We start from the raw sequence: 27751 nt of genomic DNA on the forward strand, positions 1-27751 counted from the left end.
ACTTAGGATGTGCTTGGCTTTTGAGAGAAGTAATCTCTAAACATGTCACATCACAGCTTAGTCCACAGTTGCAGCCTAGAACTCCCACTATTGTCCCGAATGACAAATAGAACCATTTCCTGCCTCGGGCTTCATAGTGGAGGAAATTTTTCACCAACAAACACTGTTGTTAGTTTAATAATTACTTTTCCCTCCTATTGAATGAAGTGCATAAATGAATGCCATGCCAGCTCTTTTGGGTTCAAATCTAGTGATCTTCATCCAGGCAATAAGTGTGCAGTCATTGAGTAGAAAGTGCCGTTGCCAAAAGTACAGTATAATAAATTTTCTTTGATAGCAATGTAGTATTTTAGCAGATTAGTTAATTTGGGATGAGCAGACAAATTGAGTTAATTCCTTCAGTGAGTGCTGCAGAAGCAGTATATTTTCTTTCATTGCTTAGGGAACCATTCATTATAGAGAGCTTCAGTCTGAAAAGGAAAAGTAAATCAGGCTAGTATTTAATATATTACATATATTTCCAATTGAAAGACCAAGAGTGTAGGTATCGTTATAGGCAATTTTCTGGTGTTGCACTTCTAAAAAGCAGAGATCAAATCCTAGATTGTTTTGATGCTCTCAGGTCTCCCTCCATTAATGCAAAGCACAAAATGATGAGTCAAATCCAGAAGGCTTGCCTTCTTTGACAGATGGAAATAGCAGGAGTCATGCAATTCAGTAATCAAATGCATGGACAGACCTCCATGGGAACGCATGCACTTTATCAGCCAATCCTAAATCTGGTAGAAGCCAGTCTTAACAGAATATCACTAAGGAACATAAAATTTGTTCACAATTAAAAAATTTTTTTTAAATACTATATTTAAAAATCAAAATATTAAATTAGTGTACAATAGCACAAAAAACAATGAGTAATAGAGACACTTGAGAGACATAGGGCCAGAGTCCCTTGTGGTATAAATATATGGAGCTGCACCCGTTTCCATCTGCTGAGGATCTGGCCCATTGAGTATAAGAAGCTACGGAATGTGCTTCTGGAAGCAGACAAATTCTAAGATCTCTTTGGGAAGCAGCATGATAAATTATTAATGCACTCTAAAAAGCAAATATCACATGTATTGCAGACTGTAAGTGAACTGCTTGTCCGGTCCTACTCAATACACCATGATTCGTAATACAATCGTTTATGAAGTGACAATGGTCTCTTCTGATGGTCTAATTTACAGGAAAGTGTGTTTCAAAATTATAATACAACCAAGACCTGCAAAAGAAATTGCCTAATAATATTGGACTACCAGAGTGTACTTTTGTGAAATCATATTTTCCCCTTGTTTTGTCTCAAACATTTTGTTCTTCGCAACAAAAAATACTGACAGTGTTTGTAGATAAGAAGCTGACATTCTTTGTCACTAAGTAGTGAATATTTTCTGAAAAATATCAAAATCACTTATGGGATTTACACAAGTATCTTTTAATAAAAGTGTGTTTTCCACCTGAGGCTAGTATTTTCACTGTAAACAAAAACAGGTACCTACCCTTTGTAAAATGCATGTAAAAAGATTATACTTGGTATCTTGCATGCAATATTTTGAGGCTTACTGAGTAATTTTTGTAAAGTGGTTTCAGATCCTTGGATGACAGATACTAAAGAAATGGCAATATTAGTGTTAAATGACAAAACACCACACTTTTACCTTTAGATACACTTAGAAATTCTCAGAAGGATTCAAGGAAATTTCCGTGTCAGATTGCAAAAATCACCAATATTTTAAAAGCCATGTTTTTAGACTATTAAAGTAAAACCATCTTTAGTGAGAGCGCTTTAAACGATGAGGAGGACAGTATGAAATTCATCAGAGCTTGTTTGTTTTAGATTTCTATGTACTCAGTTAATCCCAAATCAATTTACCATATATACTCATTCAAAAGCTGAATATTTTTGATAAAAAAGTGACGCATCAAAGAGCGGGGGTCGGCTTATAAATGGGTCTACACCAAAATTTGATTCTTTTAAACTCTATGGAATCATTAAATTGAATATCTAATACATTGCCGTTTTGTTTACCTTGAGTGTTTGCAGGCATAGAGCCCCTCAGCTCCCTGTGTCCATGGTTTGCCGTTCCCAGACAATAGGAAAAGTAAATCAGGCTAGTATTAATGGAGCTCCCATTGTCTGGGAACGGCAAACTGCGGACAGTGGGAGCTGAGGGGCTCCGTGCCTGTGAACGCTCCAGGTAAACAAAACATCCAGGCCCACTTGCGGCTTACCCTAATGGGCCAGGAGCCAAAGTTTGCCAACCCCTGAAATATAGAGTCGGCTTATGAAAGGGTCATACAGTTTTTGATATTTTTACCTAACCATCCTGGGGTGGTTGACTTATAAACGAATGGGCTAATGAACGAGTATATATAGTAGTTTTCTTTGGTTGGATTTGTTCTTTACTCAAACAGTAATAAACCTTCAATAGCAATAGACTCAAGTGTGAAAATATTTGTATTTATATACTAGACCAAATCGTGAGCTGGTGTAAATTGGTGTAGCTCCTTTGACTTCCGTAAACAACACTGATTTAAGCTGATTTAAGCCAACTCTTACCGTGCATTTGGAATGGGGACAGTACTGGCTGTTTACCTCTGTAAATATGAGTTTGAACAGGGGTTCAAAAGCAAGTGAATGAGGTTTCTCCACCTCTATTATGAAAATGATTTACTTAATAAACTGAAAGTTTAGCGCAACTAATGAATGAAGCTTAGTTCTGGCACTGCAAAAGTAGGAGTTCTGCATGTTTGAGTTTAGAAGCCTTGGGGAATCCTTTGACCACTTGGAGCCAATGTCAGTCTCAAGCATTTGTACTTCCTTAAATGTATGAATTTTACTAATTTGCCTTCAGTATAATGGATTTTAGGGAATTAAAGCTTTATATTAGAGATTATCCCAAATCCAGACTCCAAATCAAAACACCCCTGAATTTTAGTTGATTCTTCTAGGTTTTGGACTCAACCTAAATCTAAAATCCATGAGGGAAGCTTTGGCCCAGATCTACAACTGTACGTAGGCACCACTATGATCCCCAAAACCTGCTCACAGCTGCCACCCTAACTCTGAAGTCGCCTAAACTCATTTAGCAACTACATTTATGCTATAAAAGTTCCCTAGACACCTAAGTTTCTGCAACTGGGCATGTCCAGTGCTGTCTCACTCTAGGTATCTGAATGCCTATTTCCTGCTTAAACCCCAGAGCAATCTACAAACTGGAAGAAGATAGGTGGAAAAGTACCTGTTCCACCTGCAGGGCCTGATCTGGTAGGCATGCTCAGAGACTGCCTACTGCATTGGGTTCTGTTCAAAACCTGGCCAGAGGAGGTGGTCTCCTTCTAATTTTTAGCACAGTAGTTAGAGCACTCACCTAACTGTGTATGGGTGGGGGGGCGGGGTTCAGATACATCCTTCTCATTAGCATCTCCCATTGGCAAGATTAGGATCATCCCCACTAGCATGCTGGCTTTTGTGGATCCCACTGTAAGGGGCCTATCTCCATGCATTTTATATGGGGCCCAGGCACCTAACTCAGGCTTTGTGGATCTCAATATTCCTGTGATTTTTCTAGGTGCCTAAAAGTCAGTGTCACAATGCCTAAATTTCTTTGTGGATCGTGGCCTTTTATGTTCCCATTCAGAAGCTGTCCTGCATCTCGCTCCACCTCAATCCTACCCAGGCTTAGCCACTTATTGAACCCGTCTTTTTCCTTCCCTTCCTTACCCTGCCCTTCCCTGGTCCATACACACCCTACCTCTCCTCAGCCTAGTCAGTCACCTCTGACATTTGGTACCTGTTTCTTGAGGATCTGCTAAAATGGACATTGTAGTATTGACACACAAAGGTCCCATTATAAAGTGAGATAATCAGTGTTAATTTTATCATAGTAAATATTCCCTCCTCAACAGAATTTGGCAAACAGTTTGAGACATATAGTGCTTTCTTATTTAATACTTTAAATCTGCCAGATAATTTTCACTAATAGTGTACAAAGAACAATATAAATTTTGGTCTTGTATTTTAATCCCATTCCTTTCCACTTTCCCCAGGGATTGTCAGAGATGTGACGTGCTATAGTCTATTTCAATGTATATAGTATCCTAATGTCTGACCTGCAATGTCTATTCTATCCATTAGGCTATAAAGAACACTAAGTGTATGTCTAGCCTGCAGTCAGAGCTGTGATTGCCGCACATGCAGGCCTACCAGAGCTAGCTTTAATCTAGCTAGCCCAGCTAAAAAATAGCAGTGAGAACACAGTGGCATGGACCCTGGTGTGGGATAACTAGATACCCAGGGTTCTGGGGAGGCTTCTACAGCCTGTGCTGTGTGTTTCCCCCATCATTCAGAGTAGTACCTAAATCCTTCCCACATTAAGGGGAGAGTAGACACCTAAATACTGTATTCGGTCAACTTGCTTAATAGCCATTACCGGGTTCTTGCTGTTTTTTGGGGTTTGTTTTTTTTTACAGATGTTGCCAGTAAGCTTTGGTGTTTCACTAACGATAATAACATGCTAACTGAAGTGACAAATATTTTAGGACCATATCTTTTTATACACCAGGGAGGGCATGAAAACCAGACAGTTTCAGCATACTAAGACCCTGATTCAGAAATACATTTAAACAGATGAGTAATTAAGCACATAAGAAGTGCCACTGAAGTGCTCAACGTTATCCATGTGTTTTGCTGGATTGGGGTCTAAGTTTTCTCTTACTCAGTTACAGAGTTTTTTGTGTGTGGAAGTGGAGGAGAGATTGTTACCAAGAGTAGGGAGGATGATGATCATTTATTTCTTTGGATTTATGCTTGAAAATGTAGGTCATATATTGTGATTGAAGTACAGTGTCAATGAATTGTCCATAAAAATGCTAAACACATCAATGCCTCAAAATACAATCTAAATACATATAAAACCTGGTTGACTGTGTTCAAACATGGCATATCTTACCCTGCCTGCCAGAGAACAGCTAGTGTCACAACTATAACTACAGTGCCAATATTAGATTATGGGGATGTCATTTATCAAAATGAAATGAAATCACAGCTGCAGGGGATTGAAAGTTCTCTATGATAGATCACATTCGTTTACATTGCAGTGCCACTCTTGAATGCATCACTGTGTTATGTATGAGAGTTCTGGATGATTAAACATTGAGAATAAACATAAATTGCATCAGCATCAAGATCTATTTAAATGCATGAAAAGAAATTCACTCAATTACTGCTCAACAAGTCAGCTAGTTGAGAACAGGAGTAATTATTCACTGAGATCAAATGATACACACTCATTTATCAAGCCCACATTGGAAATGAGCATGGAAGACACATTTTTCTGATCAGATCCAAAGGACTAGATTTCAGCTCCTCATATAATCTGTGTTTCCCTCTTTACCAATCTGCTACTAGACCCAGCCTCCCCCACCCCCGGCTCCTAGTCTCCTTACTCAGCCACTCCCAGCCCTCCCGACTCCCCACCGTCATTCATAGTTCCAGTCTCCTTGCCCAACCTGTTTCACACTCCCACTCACCCTGCAAAAAGCCTGATAGGGAGCTGCCAGACAATGCCATTTCTACACTCTCAGTGTACCGTGGTTCAAAGGAGAGGGCCACAGGAAACGTGTACCTGCATCTTGTAGTTGTAACACCACATGCAAGTGGTGTAGCTGGGTTGCCGCTGCTGTTCCAGCATTTTGTCTAGAGCAGCAGAAGCAGAGTGGGGAAGGTTATGCTACAATCTAAAACTCTGGTGCTGGATTTTCACTCTGCACTTCACTCACAATTACTCTGGCTTTGGAGATGAAGTGAATTTCACTTATTAGTGTACAAAATAGTACAGTAAAAGACCCAAAGTAAAATCTGTGCTTCAAATTCTGCCTTTGGATGCACATCATAGCTTGCATTGCTCTTAGTGAGTTGTCTCTTGTATCCAAGGGACAGAATTTAGCCCATTCCGTACTTTTTCCCTAGTGTTTTTTTTTTTTTTTACCTTCAACGATCAGCTCTTTCTGTGCAAGTGCGTGCAAATGGAGTGGTTGCATGGGAGAGGCAGATAAGCAGGAAAACTCTACAAAGCTGACTGAATAGTTCCTAGTGAATCATCTTCTTTAGTAGGAAATGGCTGTGACTTTAAAGGGCGCAAGGTCTCCCAACACTGGGATCATGGAGCAGGGTCTTCTTAGTAATGTAGATGCATTAGCTAGGCATGTAGGCTGCTGCTAGTCCCCACTACAGCAACAATCCTCTGCCACTTGGAAATGTGACTTCATTTCCGGATTGCCTTGTGCTTGCAAAGTAGCAGTCACAGACAGGACTCAGTAGGAGTTAATTCATCTCCATATTGTATCAAAAATCAACCCGATTTCTAAGTAAAAATCTTGCAGGTTTGCAGGATTGTTACTTTGGAGCATGGATAGTCCCCAGCTGTGTCCCCTTCTAGCCAGCCCCACCCACAAAAGCCCAGAGGAGCATAGTCAGATTCTGCATATAAATGAAAGTGTAAAACAGCCCAGTATCTATTTTTACTTGTAAATACTGAAGCCATTATGTTTAAAGCACAAACAATCCAATACACAGAGGAACTTTAAACATTGGTACCTTTCCATTTGTTTAAAATTGAGTCCTTTTTTTTAGTTAGGTTGGAGTCTAGCAAACCAACAGCTGGAAGCTCAGAAAATCAATTTTGTTTCAATTTGCTTCTCTATCAATGAAAAAAGGCTTAAGCAATTTACATACATTTTTATAGGAAGCAATATTAAGGCTCCATATATCTATGCCAAGTGATTAACCTGATGTAATTTGAAATGGCTGCCTTGTAAGCTGCAGAATGGGCAGTGTGACCATCCTCTTTTCTTTCCCAAATTCATTTTGCTAGCTTAGGTTACCACAAGTCAGAAAACATGCATCACAAGTACTGTTGTATTTTCAAAGTGTTTGTATTACACTATTGGCCTGATTTTCAAAGGCACTGAGTAACCAGAACTCCTACTGATTTAACGGAGAACTCTCATTGTTCAGCCTGTTGAAAATCAGGGTACATGATACATGAACATCCATTTTGAGAGGCAGACGTCATACTCTGAGCAGGTGAGGTAAGGTATTTATTGTCTCAGTAAATACACAAAATTACAGCCATAACACATAATAGGTTCTTAGATCCTTACATCTATTTTTTTGTTTGGTTTTGTTTAAATTTTCTCCTCTGTTCATTGATTTCAGGGCCTTTTATTTTACTAATTAACCTTCGACAGTAATCACATACTCTAAGATCATCTTTCAATGTATTCAAAAATACATATACTTTCTTTATTGTAATTCAGTTTGAAGGTCTCTTGTCTATTGTGACAGGGTTCACTCACCAGACCAGCACCTCCTGCTGGTCATCTCAGAGATTAGCTCTTTCAGCTGGTACACCCTCTCCTGGTAATGCATCTCATACTGCCTTCTCCACCTGCAGACCCATCTTAGCCCGTGAACCTCAGTGTCTTTTCCAAGACTTGGTCCTCTCAGACATGTCACCATCTGTGTTTCCCCTTTCCAGGGGGAGTCCAGTATCTCCATCAATAGTCCAGCCACTTCCCTAGTGGCAAATAGTGGTGGTGTGTGTGTGTGTGGCGGGGGGGGGGGGGGGGGGAAGACATGGGCCCGCTCACTACTCCAGGTCCTGGCCCAGAGACCCCATAGATAGCAGCATCTTGCTGCCTCTCCTTAATTTCTCCAACAATACTGCTGCAGTTCCCTGGGCCATTTCCCTAAGACCCCAGCACCTTCTTCATCCTCTTCTCAGGACCTTGAGCCAGATAGTATTAGCAGCCCATTAGGAGCTCCCTCTTGCTCTCCTGGACTCCATCAGCAACTGCTCTTTCCAAAGGTGCTACTCTCCTTGCAGCCCGCTAGGAACACAATCCCCACTCCATGGGCTTCCCAAAGCAACCAACTGTCTCCAGCCCTGCTGCTCTTTTTATGTGAGCCCGTTGGGCCCTGACTGGCTTCTCTGTGCAGCCTCCCTCCAGTTGGCTGCTTGGAGGACTCACCTCCCATGCTCCTTTCTGAGACAAGGTGTGGCAGGCCCATGGGGCCTCTATTAACCACTTTGTCTCCAGTGTGGGGTGAACACCACACCACATCTATCATTAATTAGAATTTACTTTCCTTTTTCTATAAATATCTTTCAAGTTATTAAAGCTACTGTATGTGACCCAAACGTGAGGTTCATAGCAGAAATGTGGAGACTGTGTTAAATATAACAGCACTACTGAGTGCTGCTTGAAGTACTTGTAAGACAATGTTATGTCAACACAAAATTTGCATTTTTGAGCTATGTATACATGCTATGCGCTGAGAGACAAGAAACCTTTTTGTGGGAAATGAAACAGACAAAGGAAAAATACTCTAATTGAGGAAAATGTTCATAGCAACATTCTTATAGAGAGAATATAGTTCGTAGCATTTCTTTTGCACAGAAGTAGCAGAAATTGTGCTACCAGTTATGCATGAAAGGTGTATAACTAGTACACAACATAAAACTGTCAGCATGATTTGAGATGGGGTAAATGGATTTGGCCTAGAATAAGTACCTGTGAGCAGCCTACAGTTTAGCTGAGAATTTGACTATCAATTCACCTCTAACTGGTAAGAATTGCCTTTGAATTTGTGATGTTCTATTTAGTTATGTTACTCTTCTGTTAGATTAAATAGGATAATGCAGTCATTTTTTGCTGTGAATAAAATCCTACCACTGGCACCAGTGAAATGCTCATTCATAAGACAATGTTCAGGTCTCTTTATTACAGGCTGTAACAGTTGACAAAACTATAAACCAAGGCGGCAAATAGAATATATAATATACAAGATTAGATATAAATAGAAGCCTAAAATGTAACCACTTACTGTAGTACAAACACTAAACAAATTGCTTTTAAAAAATAAAATTCTTGCAGAGCTTCAGAAAATCTGTCAAATAAATTGTAAATCCAGTGACCTGGCATTTAATCATTTCAATTACTTACTAATTAAAACTAGCAATCAGTAGTTTGTAACATAAGCTTTTTTGCATCATAGTAGATCAATAGGTAGATAATAAGTTCATTACATTGGAGTTAAGTCTGTAAATAAGGCATCCATCAATTACTGAAAGGAAAAACAAATCTTCTAAGAGAACATTATAATTTTCTTAGAAACTTCAGACAGCCTAAAACTTCAGTTACACTTTAGAAAAGTGAGCATTAGAAGTTCTGTAAATGCCCAGTTAAACTCACCCAAACAGTTTCTACCCTGTCTCTCTTCTCTCATCACACCTTGCATGTAAGAGGAATTTATTTTGAAGGAGATTTGGATGAAAAATATACAGTAAGCAGCCTATAGGGAGAGACATCTGGAATCCAGTACATCCACTTTATTTGTATAGTTTGCCTGTGGGCTCAAGGAACTGGTTATTGCATATACAGGCTTAGGATACACAAGTGTGACTGATCCATCACTCTGTGCCCCTAGTTTATATTTTTTGTTCTGTTACTGAAGAGGTTTATTGTCTCTGATAGAGTAGCTAGGTTCCATGTTAAGCCTCACAGTACGACAGCATTTACATTAGAAACCTGGGATGACTTAGTAGCATTGGCCTAACTCTGTTCCCATTGAAGTCAATGGGAGTTTTACGATTGACTTTAGTGGGAGCAGAGTTGAGCCAGTACTGAGTTCTTTTGAAAATCCCACTCATAGGTAATTATCATTACTGTTTTGTCCCAGATACAGTAAATTTTTCAATGATGAGATGTAAAAGCCCATCTGATTCCAGTGACTCTGAATGGACTTAAATGGCACTGGAGCATTTTGCTGAAGCAATGTAAAGACAGATGTGCATTTGTTTAAGTGCTGTGGTAGAGTACAACCAGTCTTTCAGCTAAGTTAGATCACTGCTCCATTTTCAGAGTCGATGCGATGGAGATGTGTGCTGTCTGAGGACAGGACTGTTTTGGCAGTCTTATTTTTTGAACAAAGATACAAGGGCAGAGTTAGTTATTCATGTGAATGTTACTGTATTTTTATACCTTCTATCAAAACTGGGGAGTATTTTTAAGCATAACCTTCGCTTTTACTTTTCAGGCTAATATCTGTATTTTCTAAGAAAATGGCAACATTTTCTCAATAGATCTCTCCATTAAATGCCACTAAGTGATAGATATTTACTCCAGCTTTATGAAGATTTTTGCTTTCAAATTGCTAAGCTTTCATAAACTATTTTAAAATTACTCAATGACAGCACTCAGGTGGAGCTTTTAGGCTATGCAGAAACTTCCACTGGAGCTTCCAAGTTGAACAGGGACGGAGCCCACATCCCCCATCTCCTTATGGGTCTCTCCTTTCCTCATCTCCAGGCCACATCCTACCCCTCAGGCATTTGCATGCCTTGCCTACCACAAGCCCATCAAGGCCAGCTTCCTTATGGTCTTATGGATTCTGCAAGGTCTGCACTAAGGTTATGTGGAATTCTGTAGGGCTCATCTTATATATAGCCTCATCTCCAAATTATCTAAATGTTGATTCCTCTCTTACCTACCTCCTCCTTAGAATTTCTGTCTGAGAGTCACAACTGAAGTTCTCTCCTAGAGTCAATAATCCACCAGGATCCTCCTTTCCATTTGCAATAATCTTCCCTGTGCTATTTCTGTTTCCTTTTTCATCTATTCGCTTATAAGAGATTATATAAGGCTACTTGCACTTTGGAGGCTGAGGCACTTGATGTTAATAACACTAGTTTCCCTGCCTCCCTGGAATCTCCCTAGCCTTGATGATGACTTTTACACAACAAAAGAAAAGACTGTCCCAAGAGAACCTCAGGTTTTCCAACAAGCTGAGTGCAACTGGGGCAGGATTTGGGGATTGAGCTATGCTATCTGAATGAGTACCCATGCAGCCCAGACATGATAAATCAGGTGATAATAATTTAGAAAATCAAAACTGAGACATTTGTGGCAAGATTTTTTATGGTTTCGTTACCCATAAAAATGCAGAAATATAAGAACAGTAGGACAGTGGAACAGATGCCTCAGGAAGCTTCTTCACTGGAGGTTTTCTAGAAGAGGCTGGGTAGACATCTGTTTTGAATGGTTTAGGAACAACAAATACTGCATCTTGGCAGAGGGTCAGACTAAATGACTCTTGCCGTCCCTTCTAACCCTATGATTACATGATTCTATAAGAGGATATTTCAGGCATCCCAATAGAATCTTTGGGAAAAACTGTGATTATCCAAGTACAATTTGTGTGTATGGTCTCTTCAGTGATAAAGCTCATACTTTAGGGATAGCTCAGGTGTTTGAGCATTGGCCTGCTAAATCCAGGGTTGTGAGTTCAATCCTTGATGGGGCTACTTAGGGATCTGGGGCAAAAATCAGTACTTAGTCCTGCTAGTGAGGGCAAGGGGCTGGATTCAATGACCTTTTGAGGTCCCTTCCAGTTCTAGGAGATAGGTATATCTCCAATTATTATTAATTATGTACATTGCTATCAAGCAACCCGTTAACACTGTGGTCCAGAGCAGGCTTCTCTTGGCAAACTCTTTAAATCAGCTCCACCCTTGGCTAGCGATCAAGCCTAACAGATTAACAAACCTGCAATAAAATTACACTTCACCTCTTTCTCAGCAGCTGTCGCTATCTTTCCCCATCTGTCTGCAACAGATCTTCTAGAATGGGAAAGCCTGACTCCCAAGACTTTCCCGATGGCCTTAAACTGCCAGAATATCACCACAGAGTCTGGAAATATTACGAAGTGGCTTTGTCAATGAGATTATACAGATTTGGGTTGTAGCCAACTTGGTTAGACTTTTATTTTGCTTAGCAGTAATGCAAGGAACCTACAGGCCTTTATCCTGTAAATCACTGGCTTAAGCAAGTTAGCATAAGTGTAAGCAGTTGGGATGAGCTCTACCCTGACATCTGGTGGTGAATTGTGGCAAGTTGTGGAAAAGAACTTCAGGGGCTGATCTTGTTTGCATAGGCACACCCACCCCGCCTAGCATGAACCCACAGCAGGCCAAATGGTCACTTGGTCTGCTGTGGAATCCCCAGTTTCTCTGTTATTAGGACAGGAAGAATAAAGTGTTGTTACCCTGATTATGTGAATCAAGGACAATGAAACTGTTTTATGACGGAGGGACTCGCCATCAACTAAGTAGCACTTGCCAGACAAGGGACATGGAATCCAAAACACAGTGAATAGAGAGAGGTTGTGGAATAGGTATTTGTACCTGATGGTATAGGCCCTTTTTTGAGGACCTCAAATACCAATTGCACCTTCTTCTCTCTCTACTGTAGAATATCAGAGCTAATTTTAATTCTATTACTTGTCTAGTTACAGGCTGCTGAGCTGAATTCACTTTGGGCCAATGGTGCACTAGTGCTAAGGCTCCCCTACTACAAGCTGAAATCACTGAAGAGCTGAAATCACTGAGTGCTGGGGGGTGGGCTGAAGCTATGTTGCTGAGTGGCTGGCAGAGCAGAGCAGTTTGCGGGATGATTGGAGCGGCTCCTGGGACAGCTGGTGGAGTGGAGCAGAGCAGTTTGTGGGACAACTGGAGTGGCTCACAGAGCAGCTGGTGGAGTGGCTTACAGTGAGGGCTGCAGCAGAACCCCATGGAGAGGCGGGGCAGTCCTTAACACCTCTGCGCCCCTCCTCCCAGGCTGGGAGTTAAAACTCTGCAGATAAACTTTTGAATTCTGGGGCTGCACTGACCAGGGACACAGACCCCCTCATTTATGTTAATTCTTATGGGGAAATTGGATTCATTTAACATTGTTTCACTTAAAGTCACATTTTTCAGGAACATTACTACAATGTTAAATGGGGAGTTACTGTACTGTTTTACTGCATTTGTTTGTGTGGTTTGGAGCTTTCTTGTCTTTACTGATTGTTTTAATAATAGTGGCTAAGGCTTTGCTTTGCCCTCAGTGAGAGTGTCTTTGTTGTACACTCTAGAGTTCCCTACAAATTATTGAACTACTTAGTTTTAATTCTGTAGAATCTGATTCAGGGGTGAGAATGCTATTGCACTGAGCTCATTAAATTAGCATCAATTGTCAATTAATATAATTATTGACATTTAAAAGGATTAGGATTCAGTGTTGACCAGAACATTTAGTGAATTCATGCTGAATTGTCAGAAAAACTTGAAAAAAAATCTGAAAAAAAATTAAATGTTTTGATTGTTCAATTCAAAATTACTTTGTTTAAAAATGTACTTCAGTTGTATTTTTTAAAAAAATAATGTATTTACAAAGCATGAAAATGAAATGTTTTGTTTTACACAAATCATTTTGTTCAACAGAAATGAACTTTTTTTCAATTTTTTGGTTCACCAGAAAATTGTTGTTTTGGGTCAACCTGAAACTAATAATGTTAATTAAAAAAAATTACAATGGAGAGTGAACTGAAAAATCCATTATTCATACAGAAATAGTCAGGAATACTATGTGAATGAATAGTATTTTTGTGTTTGTGACAAAGTTCCTCCTCTATCTTGGTGGGTCCTGCACTTATTGGTGGATTTGCTTGCCTCAGAGATTCACATGTGGGTCAGGAAACAGCCCAGAGATCTAGTAGAAGCCACAGTCAAGGCCAATTCCTCCTGTGTCTGATCAGAAGTTTGGAGGAAACCTGGGCCCACCCTCTACTCTGAGTTCCAGCCCAGGGCCTGGTGTCTAGAGTGCCTCCTGGAACAGCTACACGATAGCTACAACTCCCTGTGCTACTTCCCCATGGCCTCCTCCCAACACCTTCTTTATCCTCACCACAGGACCTTTCTCCTAGTGTCTGATAATGTTTGTACTCCTCAGTCTTCCAGCAATATGTCTTCTCACTCTCAGCTCCTAGTGCCTCTTGCTCCCAGCTCCTTGCATGCACTACAAACTGAAGTGAGGTCCTTTTTAAACTCAGGTGCCCTGATTAGCCAACCTGACCTAATTGATTCTAGCAGTTTCTTCTTAATTGGCTCCAGGTGTCCTAATTAGCCTGCATGCCTTAGGTTCCAGCAAGTTCCTGATTGTTCTGGAACTGCCTCTGTTCCCTTACCCAGGGAAAAAGATCTCCTTCATCTGGGACTAATAGATCTCTCCCCTCGATCACTCTCCTGCTACCCTCTGGTCTGGAGGGAGGAAGGAGGGAGAGCGCTACTGCTCCTGCCTGGTGCTGGTACTGTTGCTGGGCCCTGGGTTCTTGCTGCTACTGCTGCTGTTGCTCCAGCTGCTTCCCCTGGCTGGGCCAGACACCACCACCCTTCTCTGCTACCCGGTTGCTGACTAGCTGGTGGATCCCCCTCCCCCACCCTTGGTTGCTGCTGCTGCTGCTGTTCCAGCCACAGCCCCTTGTGTGTGGGGGGGCTTCTGACCTTCTCCCCAGAGGAAGAGAGTGAAGGACCCCACCTGTTGCTGCTGTGGACACCATCACCATCACCACGACCTGAGAGGGGTCCTTCCTGCTGGCCACCAGACTGCCACCTGGCGCTGTTGGGGCTGCTGCATTTTATGCCTGGGAGCTGCTGGAGCCCCAAGGAGGAGAAGAAGAGTACCATCTACCAGTGGGGGAAGGAACTGAGACTCTGCAGACCACCGTGGAGGGATCCTCCAAACTGTGCTCTTGTGGTGGGGGTCTAGACTGTGTTTGTGGGGATACAGAGGGTACAGTGTGGTCCCTGCCCCCAGTCCATCTGTGTCCCCCTCCAACCTCCACCACCACCACTGTCATCGCTGCCCCCTCCACCACCCTCACTGACTGCTCACCATCTGCCTCAGCTCCTGCCTCTGGGACTCAGCTGTTCACCTGGGTTGCCATGCCCTTGAACCATCTTTTGGGCCTGCAGTAGCAGCCAGCCCAAACATTGACTTTTCTGCAAGCGCACGTGGGCACACATTCTCCCCTGCCCCTTGGACTGCTCCCCTCCCCTCTGCAGCAGGCCCCCAGATTTGCCCCTTGCTGCCTTCCCCATTTGCCACGGACATCCTCCGGGAGATGGTTGACCGTCACTCTCTGGTGGACGTCTGGTGCGACCACCACCCAGACGACATCTCGACATTCACCTTTGTCCGGGTGGAGGCCCACTAGTCGTGCCACTCCCGGTTGGACTGCATATATCTGTCATTCTTCTACCATTCATGGACCCACTCCTCTAGCATCCGTCCGGCCCTGTTTTCGGATCACCATCTAGCCACTGTGATGGCCTCTCTCTGTGCGGAGAGGCCGGGACCTGCCTATTGGCATTTCAACTACAGATTGTTGGAGGATGTGGGCTTCATGGCATCCTTCTGGGAGTTCTGGATCTCCTGGCAAGGGCAGAGGCACTCCTTTTCCTCGGCACGGCGGTGGTGGGACGTGGGGAAGGTGCACGGTCGGCTCTTCTGCCGCAACTGCACCCGGGGCGCCAGCCGATGGAGGGATGCAGCAATAGAGCAGTTGGAACAGGAGGTCTTAGAGCTGGAGAGGCGTTTGGCTGCCAGCCCCAAGGATCCATCCCTCTGCGGAGCACGCTGGGAGAAGCGAGAGGAGTCCCAGGCCCTCAAGGACCCGATGGTCCTCGAGGACCATCAGGCCCAGGGTGCCTCTGTTCGATCCCGCATCCGTCTCCTTCTGGAGATGGATCGTGTCTCCCGCTTCTTCTACACCCTGGAGAAGCATGTCACCTGCCTCCTGGTGGAGGACCGCACCCCCCTCACGGATCCGGCGGAGATGTGCAGGAGGGCCAGGGCCTTCTATGCAGGTCTTTTCTCCCTGGATCTGACCAATCCTAATGCTTGCAGAGTGCTCTGGGACAGACTCCCGATGGTCAGCGTGGGTGACCGAGACTGGCTAGAGCTGCCTTTCACTCTGGCCGAGTTCTCGGAAGCCCTCCACCACATTCCCACCAATAAATCTCTGGGCAAGGATGGGCTGACCATGGAGTTCTACTGCATTTACCGGAACGTCCTCAGCCCAGACCTAGTCACCATCTGGGCCGAGTCTTTGCAGAGCAGGGCCCTCCCTCTTTCATGCAGGTGAGCCATGCTCGCCTTATTGCTGAAGAAGAGGGACCTCCGCAACTTATGGAATTGGCATCCCGTCTTGTCCTCAGCACGGACTACAAAATCGTAGCCAAGGCCATCTCGCTGCAGCTAGGGTCTGTGCTGGCAGACGTGGTCCACCCAGAACAGATCTATACCATCCTGGGCTGCACCATATTCGGTAATCTGTATCTGGTCCGGGACCTCTTGAAGCTCAGGTGTAGGGATGGTCTGTCATTTGCTCTCCAGTCCCTGGATCATGAGAAGGCATTCGACAGGGTGGACAACACTCTATCTCAGCATTTACCTTTCGGCCACGCATCCGTCTCCGCCAGAAAGCTGGTACGGTTTAACAGGCAGGGTGACAGAGCGGCTCCAGAAATGGGCAGGACTACTCCGGTGCCTCTCCCTCTGATCAACTAGTCATGTCCATTCTCTGGTACCGACTCAACACCCTGGTCCCGGCCCCAGGCTTCCTGGCCCACCTCCGGATGGTGATTCTGGAGTTCTTTTGGCCAGGACTGCACTGGGTCTCTTCAGGGGTCCTCCACCTTTCCCTGGAGGAGGGAGGGCAGGGCCTGAAGTGTCTACACACTCAGGTCCATGTCTTCTGCCTCCAGGCCCTGCAGAGGCTCCTGTATGGTTCAGGTAGTCCGGCGTGGAAAGTACCGGCATACACCTTCCTGCGCCGCTTCCGAGGGCTCCAATACAACCGGCAGCTCCTTTATCTCGATCCAAGAGGTCTTCCGCGAGACCTCTCCGGGCTGCCGATCTTCTACCAGGACCTCCTCGGACCTGGAAGTTGGTCTCAGTGACCAAGTCCGTGGTGGCCACCGAGGGAGCAGATCTCCTCACCAAGCCCCTGCTACACAACGCTCAGCTCCGTGTGCAGGTGGCGGAGTCCCCCTTGGTGTGCCAGAGGTTGGTCCTGGTAGAAGTCACCAGAGTCAGAGACCTCCTGGACTACGACTGGGGAGACTGGATGGATCCCCTGACACTTGCTCAGCGCATGGGGCTCTCCAGGCCTCGTACTCCCCAGCACATACTTCAGGAGGTGAGGGCCGCTTTGTTGCCCGCTGCTCGGGCCTACCTCAACTGGGTCCTGCGAGAGGGCACGCCCTGCCCACCCTCCACCCCAGCCCCTCTGGACCTTTTCATCGGACCCCTGCCCCATGGACCCAACTGGCCCCCCCACCCCTTCACCATGAGCCGGCTGCATGACTTGCAGCCAGTTCATTTCCAGACCGTGCCACAGAAACATCTATACATGCTCGTGCTCCACACCCTTCACTTCCTCACCCTTGCATCCCGCCCCGACACAAAGTGGCCCAGTGGGCCAGCTTATACTCTGCTCTAGTCCCGAGGCCCGCCGGGGATATCAGTTGGCAGTTCCTTCATGGGGCCATGAACACGGGTGTGTACTTGGCGCAATTTACCCCTGTCCTGGACACCTGCTCCTTCTGCGGCATGAGGGAGACCCTGGAGCACGTTTACTTGGAGTGTGCCAGGTTGCAGCCCCTATTCCAGCTGCTCACAAATATTTTGTTAAGATTTTGGTTGTACTTTTCCCCTCACCTTTTTATTTATGCACTCCCTATTTGTGGCCCCACAAAGTCACAGGACCTCCTGGTCAACCTCCTCCTGGCCCCATCACAGTGTTATTTTGGTATTTTTGTTTAATCAGAAACATGGAAGAATTGCAGGTGGGAGGGACCTCTATAGAGGCCGTGAAAATTAGGAAATTCTTTCACAGCCTAAGAAAAGCTTTGGGTTTGGTTTGAGCTTTAAAGTCATGGTCTGGTTTGTGATTTAGTCACAGGGTCACATCAGTTCTCTTTTTATTTGATAATTTCTATTGACATCAACATTAGTCTACTGTGTCACAATCCTCCACCCCACAGCTCTGTGAGCCCATCTCATCCCACCCACTCATCATTCCCCCTCAGGAAAGAAAGATTTTGAAACATTATATTTTCAAATCTAAAACCTCCAAATCCCTAGCTAAATACATTTGCGAAAATACTGGACAATGTAGCTGATTTGAACCCTAATTCCCACAGCTATTAGAATATTTTGTCTGACTCATCTCTTCCCACTCTGCCTAAAGGCTGTTTATCATCGGTGTAAGGTTAGGTTCATTTTAGTTTAAGCAGCAAGCAATGGCCTTTAGCTTTTGCTCTTTATGTTCAGCAAAAATGAATAAACAGCACCAGTAAAAAGGGATTTTTTGTCCTTTGTAAGAAACCAGCAGAAGGCCAATATGCTTAGACATGAGTATAATTTCAGCCTGCATGATTTCAGCCACATTAATATTTGTTCCATCAGTCCTTCAAGCAAATGTCCAAACTGTGGCTTTATTTAAATCCATTCATTTATAGACCTTCCACTTTCTAAGTCGGCAGCTGGCTGGATGTGATGGAAAATATTACTGATCCTGCAAGGGCAGTTATATAGTGCTATAGTGTATTTAGGCACTGGCCTATGTCTATGACTTTCAAAACACCACAGACCCTTTGGGTCTTAGTCGAAATAGGATTTGCCTTTCACCTTCAAGGCTAGAATTTAAGCAACCCTGTGATCCAGAGTTAAATGAGTTTGGTGTCTCACTTCCCACTGACACTAATAATCATAAATTCAAGAGCCATAATTTTAGACAGTTTGACACAGTTTCTGAGTAAAAGAGAGATGTGGCAATATGAACTGAATTATTTCTGGTCCTAGAAAAGGGTAGCATCAAAGAAAGAAGTTCTGTTTATGAAGTGCTTGCCTGACATTTACCCCTCAATCAATAAACAAAGGATGCATTTTCTTGCAAATCTACTCATTTAACATTTACAAAGAAGAGGATATTGCTTGAGAAATGAATGAAGACTTTCCCTACCTTAATAATTATGTGTATAAATCTTTTAATCTATCTTCAAAGCACTTAGGAAACATTATCTAATTAAAACATGAACCTGTTGAGATAAAAGTAAGATCAGACACAAACCATCTCCTGAAACTCAGACACTAAAGATCAATAAATTCTATTGTTTTTCATCCCAGTAATTGGTCAGGGTTTTACCTTTAAAATTATTTTTACAGAGAGTTAAGAGTCTGTAAATGTATTCCTTTGTATAATGTCCAATTCCTTTGTATAATGTTCAGTAATCACTCAGGGATAAGGGTGGTTGGCAGCAGCGACAACACTTTTATTAAACCTATAAGTGGTCATCTCCATTCGCGTCTGCTCGGGCTTCTGGAAGGTTATGAATAGGCTGCATCTACACTGGTGTGCATACTTGTTTACTTGACCGTCTACATGCGCTCACATCCTCCCTATACCTGTGCTGAGTGTTCACTTATGTTATACTGGGCACATGTATAAAGCTATATTTGTGTCCACGCTGCCACTTTTGATACATGACATTAGTGCTACCATTTCAGGAGCGGTATCCAAGGATTCTGTGCTTCACAGGGAGACACTCCAGGAACCACTTTGCTGTGTGGTGTTAGTACAGTCCCCCTCCTGCACACATTTGCCAATAGCTGTTCCTGCTCATGTCTCCCCCGTGCCAAACTGAGTGGAAGATATGGAGCAAAGGGATGATGATATGGTTCCAATCCTGCTCCTTATCATAGGCCAAATGTCTGTGCAATGGAGTAGGTTATCAGCAATATGCTGGATGGGATTTGGGCAGAACTTTATGACACATCGAGGACAGCTGACCTTAAGGTCCATGGCAATTCATTCAGCTTCTATGATACAGATACGGTAAATGCTGGTATTGCCACAGTATGCCCATAGGTGGACCATCGCTTCTGGTGCAGGAGAACCAGCATGGTGTGGTACGATCACATAGTTGTGGAAACCTGGGATGATCAGCAGTGGCTTCAGAACTACCAAGTGAAGAAACACAGCCTCATGGACCTGTGTGAAGAGCTTGCACAAAACCTCTAGCATCAAAATACACTATTCAGGGAAGCATGCCATCCCAGAAGTGGGTGGCTATTGCCTTGTGGAAAGCTGCAATACCACAGAGGTATAGGTCCATTGAAAACCACTTTGGGGTTGGAAAGTCCTCTGTCAGGGTAGTGCTGTGCAGGTTTGTGAGGTAATTAACATTAAGATCTACCCATGGGTGGTTGCTGTAAGAAGAATTCCAGATGGCACCCATATCCCACTGCTTTGCTCACCAAAAGCACCATGTATGTGAACCAAAAAGGTTACTATTCACTCATTCTGCAAGGCTGAGTGACCAAAGAGGCAGAATATCAACATAGGAATCCCTAGAAAAGTTTGTGATGCCACAAAGCTGAGGAGATCAGAATTGTACTAGAAGGGGGAAGAAGGGACTTTATTCCCAGAATCCATATGGTTCTCTATGGTGTGCCTGGGACAACTGTTATTTACTCTGCATACTCACCCCCGACTTGGTTCATGAAACCATATCCTGACATTAATTACTCTGAAAAAAAGGAATTTAGATACAGTAGCTTCAGAATGGTCATGGAATGTGCATTTGGTAGGCTGAAATATCGTTGTTGCTGCCTTTGCATCCATCTGAATGTTAATGTGGCAAATGCTGTTTGTATAATCGTCACCTCCTACATACGTCATAATGTTTAGGAGGGTATAGAGAGGTGCTGCTGTTCTGAGTGCGCTCAGGACAACTCTGCTTTAAAAAGTCTGTACAAGCTGAATCTCACCCATGTGCACACTGGTCCTCGTTCCTAGCAGGCTGGGGAAATCAAGGGTGCCATATGTGTACACATCTTGGCACAGTAGGAAGGAAGAGGGTGACAACTGCCTGTGCCAAGGGACAACTTCACACTCTGTACAGCTGCTGGAAAAGCATAGAGGGAACATTGGCACATACTTGTGAGGCTACAAAGCTTTGTGAGGATTTTGTTTCCCTGTAGCTGAAGGTCATTAGCCGTTCCTTCATGTGACAATTCACACATTACAATTATAACAGGGTGTGACATTGCAGTCTATATGATTTTATAAAAATTTGATAATGAATGAATATAATGTAACTGAAATATGCTTCATGCAAAAGGTCTTGTAAGGTATCATTACAAAGCTTATCATCTACTGGGTGTGATCATCCTATTTGTATAAATGTAACGCTCTTGTATCTGAAACTAGAAATATGAAATATAACTCTCAGGGCCTATTGTAATTATGCAAAGTGTGGGCCATTAATGGTGGTTTGGAATCTTGATAACTCCCATTAACCAGGGCAATTAACTGGATGGCTCTGTTTGTAGGCAGCCTTCCTGTGAGTCAGGCTGGGAGGAATGAAGGCTTGAAGTCTTGCAGTGATATGTGATCATGTCACCTGAACTGGAATCCATCTTTAACCTGATGTCTTTCCATTGAGAAGGAGGGGGTGGGAACCCAGAGAGGGACAAAAGGATTCCCGCCTTATGCAAAAGATATATAAAGGGGTGGAACAGAACAAAGAGAGGAGAGGAGCCATCATGAAGAATCCCCTAGCTACCACCTGAGCTGGAACAAGAGCTGTACCAGGGGAAAGAACTGTGCCCAGGCCTGGAAGGTGTCCAGTCTGAGGAAAAAAACTTACTGAAGCATCTCTGAGGGTGAGATTATCTGTATTCAGTTTGATTAGAAAAGATTTGCGCATTTCATTTTATTTTGCTTGGTGACTTCCTTTGTTCTGTCTGTTACTATTTGGAACCACTTAAATCCTACTTTCTGTATTTAAGAAAATCACTTTTTACTTATTAATTAACTCAGAGTATGTATTAATACCTGGGGGGAGCAAACAGCCATGCATATCTCTCTATCAGTGTTATAGAGGTAGAACAATTTATGAGTTTACCCTGTATAAGCTTTATACAAGGTAAAACGGATTTATTTGGGTTTAGACCCCATTGGGAGTTAGGCATCTGAGTGCTAAAGAGAAGCACACTTCTGTGAGCTGTTTTCAGATAAACCTGCAGCTTTGGGGCAAGTAATTCAGACCCTGGGTCTTTGTTGGAGCAGACAGGAGTGTCTGGCTCAGCAAGACAGGGTGCTGGAGTCCTGAGCTGGCAGGGAAAACCGGAACAGAGGTAGTCTTGGCACATCAGTTGGCAGCTCTCAGGCGGGTTTCTGTGATCCAACCCGTCACACAGGGCACCTCGACTGAGTTAACACCTTTCGGTTTCGTTTGTGCTGTGGAGGGTGGCAGTTGAGTTGTAATGAAGTCATTGTGAAATGCTTCTGTCTTCACTGTTCAGAGATATGATAAATGCTGGTATTGCCACAGTATGCCCAGGGGTGGACCATTACTTCTGGTGCAGGAGAACCAGCATGGTGTGGTACAATCACACCGTTGTGGGGAACTCTATTATCGGGGCACTCAGTCTCTTTTAATGACCATATCAACCATTTGCTTGGGGGTGTGTTCCCATTCTGTTTTTTAACCGTCCTTTGTTAGCAGTGCTTATTGTACTTACTGGTTGTTATGAAGCACTATGATTGAATCACTGGGTAGTGGCAGATATCTGCATTGTTACTTGAATTGTGTTTCATTTTTCTGCATTTGAACCAAGCCATCAAGACATTTATCTATCCATTTTCTGTGCTGTGAGATCTGCTACAGTTACAACTAGCAGTACTTTCAGTAAGCACATAACACTAACTGCACTTGCCCCATCCCTTCCGTGTATCTTTGGGACTTCAGATATTTCTGAACGTGAGTGGGTGAGATGAGCTGTGGGTGTGGGACAGACAGAAAAGTGTTTGCGGTATGATGGCACCAGAAAGTTACACCATTCCAGTTCATGTGCTGTGAATGGTGTGGCCCTATCCCAAACCTGAAAACATTTTCAATTCATCATACTTAGCATTTATTAAAAGTACTAGATGAAATATGTAAGTAAAATATTTTTCAGAAGAGATGGAAACCAATACAACATAATGAGTCTGAATCTGTAAATAATGGCCAAATGGTACCTGTCTCCTTGCCCTTCCCCTGACAAGATGGGAATGATGGGGAAAAATTGTTCTTTGGGACAACCAGGAACATCTCTTGTGCAGTTTCAGGGTAGGATCCTCCACCTCAGCAGTACCCTGGGTGGCAGCTGGAAGAGGTGAAGGAAGTGGCAGTTTCTTCACAGACAGGTGCAGTACCCACAGCAGCAGGTGGACCCAAAATTGTTTGGCCACTACTTCGATCAGCCTCTCCATGAAGGAATGTTCCCATTCCCTAGAGGTGCTGCCAGCTCCATGAACTGGTTCATCAGTGTCTCATCCTGCTGAAGAGCCAGATCCACCTGTGTCCTGGGGAACTCTGATTATTCCTGGTTCCTCCTATCTATCTCTATGAATAGTTCTTCCAGAATCTTCTCCGTCTGCTTATGGAGTGTTGCTCCTGCCCTCCTGGCAGAATGGTTTCCCTCTCAGGAGATGAATATCCTGCCAGTTCAAAGACATGGGTACCATTGAATACTTATTTCCTTTGTAGGAAGTTGATAACCCCACCACATAACATAACTTTGCTGTAGAAGGCCACAATTTTGACACTTTTCCACATTCCAGGAATGCACCTGTAAGATTACCTTAGTTGTCAGACAAATCAGACAAATTTTGCAGCCCATGGAGAAGGAGAAAAGGCTTCTAATAGTAAGATAAATGTATTAATGTTTAAATATATATATAATTTTCATAGTGCCTCAAGGTAGGTGTGGCGGGGTGGAAGTTCCTCTAGGGTCCATGTTAACAGTTTGCAGTTTCTTTTTTAAAGGATGTCCGACAGTTGGAGAACATAGTGGTTTCCAAGGTACCAGAATGGAAAAGAGAGGTGGCTTTCCCATCTTGCAGAAGAGATCTAGTAATCTATGCTGGAGAGATGTTTCTGCTCATGGTCACCATTCTACATATTGCTGAATGGAAGGATTGATCAACTATGACGGTGCACTAAGCAGATTTGCACTGCTGTTGATCCTCAAGACCCAGCTGGAGTTTCTGCTACACCAGAAATTTGCTGAAATACGGTTATATGAGTTGGAGGCATTTCCACTGGAAACTGACTATATTCTCAGCTAGCGTATGTAGTTTCCATGGAAATGGAGATGTAAACCATGAAAACCACCCATTCCCTAGTGTCACCAGAAAATCCTGCCCTTGTGCCTGCCTAACCAGTGAAATGGAACAACAGTGAGATGGACAGGGAAAGAAAGAGACACATCACAATTATTTCATTCTCTGAAGTTTCAGGTCAGCACCACAAGCCCCTCACCTCTCCACAGCAAAGGAACGCTGCACTGTGCTTATCCAACAGCCAGACTGGATATTTCTCCCACTCCTGTTACCTGGGCTTGTGCACCAGGGCTTGATGCACAGAAAGGCCAGACACTAGGGATAGGGACAGTAAACATTTTGTAATCTTCCAATGGAGAACGAACTGTTGTGACTAAAATTTCCTCAGACAATGAAAATGTTCTCCTCCCCTTCCTGTTTCACATGGCTCCCATTTGTAAGGGACAGTAAGATTGTGGGTGTGGTAGAAGCATTGAAACTATGTACTCTTCCAAGGGACAAAAGACAGCTGTTATGGAATTTAGTCAACAACTATAAAACTGTTCTGATGTGGTCAGCGTACCTTGCTACTACCTGTGAAAATGAGGGGGGACAGGGATCTTTATAGATTGGATAAGAGTCATGAAGAAAAGGGCTCAATGGATTGTGGGGTGGAAGATGGAGGACTTTTGAAACTTGAAACATGCTACATTCCCCCATTCACACACGGGTTTGAGGCCATGCCACAGCCCAAAGCGTGGACCTATGCACAGCAGTCAAGTGCCTACTCGCCTTCTACTCCTGACATCTCTTCCAACCCTAATATTCTATGATTCTATGATACTCTTCTTCAGACGTGTATTTCTGGGGTTAGGATGTCGACAATAGGGGGGTTATGGGTGCATGGACACATGTACATTTGCTAGTGTAGACATAGCCATAGTCTCTCCTGTTCAGACATCACTCATCATTTGCATAGTCACTCTTACATGAGTAACTTGATTCCTATCCTAGACTTAGGACTAGTTTATAACTAGCTGCTATCTCACCCTATGCACTGGCCAGATAAGAACATAAGAATGGCCATACTGGGTCAGACTAAAGGTCCAGCTAGCCCAGTATCCTGTCTTCCGACAGTGGCCATTGCCAGGTGCCCCAGAGTCAATGAACAGAACAGATAATCATCGAGAGATCCCTCCCCCATGGTAGTCACTGCATTCAGGGAAATGCGAGGGACCTGTCCTCCACTGGTGTAAATCGGCATAGCTCCACTGAAATCACCACCTGAGGTGGTGTCTGAATTAGTTTTCCTTATCCTCTTGGAGAGTGGCTCTTAAAGGTTCTCTCTGATTGACTGTTTGGAATTATTGCTGCATTTCTTGAGTAAGCCATACATTAATGCTACTGATAAATGGATACAGAAGTTCTACCCAGTTTAAAGGACCTTACATAAGGCCATGTTCACCACTTATGCTCCACTTTTAGAAAAAGTTCTGAAATGCCAATGTTAATGGCTACCAATTTTAACTCTGCAACCAGAATGTTGTATGAATGTAATCTTGTTCAACTGACACATTTTAAGGAAACTCATTATAAATGAAGACTACACATTTCTTTATCACTTGGCTATGTAGTTTTATAAGGCTTTGTTGTCCTTTTAAGACCCACTGCAGTATATATATGTTTGTTTCTATATTATATACATATTTCAACTAAAAAGCTGCATAAAAAGAACAGTAAGATTGCAGAATCAGAAGTCAAGAAATGTCCTAGATAAGAATCTCACACAATGCTGTCTGTCATGGTGATTTCTCTATTAACTTCCTCCTGGGCCTAATTACTGGAAATGGAAAATGAAAGTTATGCTGCTGAAAACGGTCACTATCTATAATACACCCAGTTTAATTTGTGTCTCTACCTTTCCTCTACTTTCTTCTTCCTTCTACCAAATAAATTATTGGGGGCCTATTGCAAAATGCACAGATGTTTTTCCTACACCACTGCTTCATAATTTTTCAAGTGGTATCTTGGAGAAAATGATACCATATGTATCCCCTCCATCGGACTAATGCTATTTCTACACAAACAGCAGATTGCATTACTGCTGCCCTTTGATCTAGAGAGTCTGAAAATCCCACAGCAGTGATGTTGGCTTTTCTTTTCAAGAAGCTTAGCAATTGTGCATGTGGGCCTTTGCCTTATTCTTCTGCCTACTATTAGCACTGCCTGGCATGTGCTTCCTCCGTACTTTGCCTTTACATTAGCCCTTTATTACTATTTGTAACCTTTACTTTTTTGTAACTCTGATTTTTTTGTATTCTCTGTTATGCTCTGACTATTGGCACTAACTCCATATCACAGTCAACATAAATTAATCGGATAATTCCTTTGAAACAGCAACTAATTCAGATTCTCCATTTTCTTTCACTTTTGCCGTTACTCATATCCGTCCCATACCATCCCCTCTTTGGGTCATATGATACCATCAGTTTTTAACCAGCATTCCTCATTCAAGTCACTGGGGAGATCTGCTTAAAAACTGATGGCACAATGCTATTACATGTACATTTCAAGAAAGAAATGGGAATATAGCTATCATCCATATATGGAATGTGACAAGCCTAATGTTTGATACTATCCCATCAGGTCAGTGCTTTCCAAAGAAGTATCACCAAAGTACCTAGTACTTTACTTCTACGATCCCATGTAACGGTTCCCCCCCCCCCACACTCTTTTGGCATGAATCAAAGGCTTGCTATTGGCTCAAAGGCAGTAACCGGGTATAGAACTACGTGGGATTATTGAGAACAGGAGAAGCTGGCATATTATATATCATTTTTCTTGGTCTTTTAAGCAAAGTTCTCTCTACCAACATAAACTTGAGTAAGCAGGCTCTGTGCAAGTAGAGTGTTGGAGGGGCAGAGGAGATGAAATACAATCCTACCGACATACAGAAAGTATCATGGCTCAGGGCTGCTCTGCAAATCCCCATGGTCTCTTTCTCTGGCCTATATGGGGCCAGCATGGAGATGTTTTCTGCACATGTAAGGGCGTAAAGGCACTTCTTCATTGCTACTCTGTCTGTAGTACCCCCAAACAGTGCACATACAGGGTATGTGGTTTAAAATGCATCCAATATGTGTATTCAATATTATAAAACAGAGGCAATTTGGTGTTTCTTTGAATGTTCTCCTGGTGCCATCTCCTCTAGTATACTTGATCATGTCGGTAAAAATCAGCTGAAACCATGATGTAAAATGACCTATTTTAATTTTGACTTCCCTCTTCCCTCCACTGTACACACAATGGTTCCTTGAATACAAGTAGGTTTTTACTAGCAAAGAGCACATAAGCTTATGACAAGCTAGATGAAGATTTCCCCAGCAAAGGTCAGTTTCCTCCATGTTGGACTATTCTATCAGCTTTTCTGTAGGCCTAAGTCACACAGCTCTACACAGTATATGGGAGCATTTATTTTCAAGTTGAGGTAACTTTTAAGGTTTTTATTGTTTCTTCCAGTCACACCACTGGAAGCCTCTTTGTACCAAATACTTCACAGTTAGAACACTCATCAAAACAGGTCTTAAAGAATGGAACTGCATCACAGACTCTGATGCAGTACTGTTAACCCCAAGACTTCAGAAATCATGAGACAGGTTTCAAGTACTCATGAGA

The sequence above is a fragment of the Mauremys reevesii genome, linkage group 1, assembly GCF_016161935.1.
Source record: "Mauremys reevesii isolate NIE-2019 linkage group 1, ASM1616193v1, whole genome shotgun sequence".
In the NCBI taxonomy this organism is placed as follows: Eukaryota; Metazoa; Chordata; order Testudines; family Geoemydidae; genus Mauremys; species Mauremys reevesii.